Source organism: Nicotiana attenuata, unplaced genomic scaffold (genome assembly GCF_001879085.1).
Source record: "Nicotiana attenuata strain UT unplaced genomic scaffold, NIATTr2, whole genome shotgun sequence".
NCBI lineage: Eukaryota > Viridiplantae > Streptophyta > Magnoliopsida > Solanales > Solanaceae > Nicotiana > Nicotiana attenuata.
Window position 1 is genome coordinate 897,254 of NW_017670234.1, and position 906 is coordinate 898,159.

Genomic DNA, 906 nt, shown 5'->3' on the forward strand with positions numbered 1-906 from the left:
AACATGATCTTATTTCCTTGGAATATGTAAGATCCGAAAGAAATTTGGCGGATCCTTTAACCAAGGGTTTGGCAAGGAGAGTTATCCTTGAAACGTCGAGGGGGATGGGGTTAAAGCCCATGGATTGAGGAAGTATGGTGGATACCCGTTTGTGGTCAAACAAAGCCATATGATACCTCAATATGCAATGCATTTCCTATCCCTATGGCTTGTGGTAGTGCTTTATAAGGTTGAGCTTATTTTGCTCTTAATGATTCCATAGCCTTAAGATGGTCTATGTGTAGATAGACTTAATGGAATCACCTACGCGAGTGGAAAGGTGCAGTCGCCTTTTATGAAAGACTTGGGATGTCTTTCTAGAGCACTCATGAGACCCAAGGTATGTGCATGACCATAAAATCACTTTGTTAGTATCGCGGAGTTTGCATAGAATTAAGGATATAGTATGTGTTGTGCGGGTCTCAACTAATGTCCATTCAGTTTAAGAGTACTTCACTTTGTGGATGTTAGTTGTTGCCTCATTTCACTACGTCTCAATTCAAATCAAAAGATATTGACACTTAAGTACATGTTCCTTCTTTTGCCCAGAATTGTTCTTATTCTTTTATTGTCTTTGCATTAGTAAGGGATTGTTGGTATTATTTTATATTTTATAATGCAAAGTCAAAGATTTCTTTGTAGTCTCTTTTCCTTCTTTACTTCTTTTTCTTTTGTGAAAGACAAAGTGTCCCTCATTGGTTGTGGAAAGTCTTTTTCTTTATTTTATAATGAATTACTCTTTGTTTGGCTTGTAAAGAGCTAGTAAAAGGGAGTGGTCTCGCGCACACGAGAAGTTGGTCCTAAAGGCAAACCCACCCACCCACCCACCCCCACCCCCCCCCCCCCCCCTCGCGAGATATGCTGCAC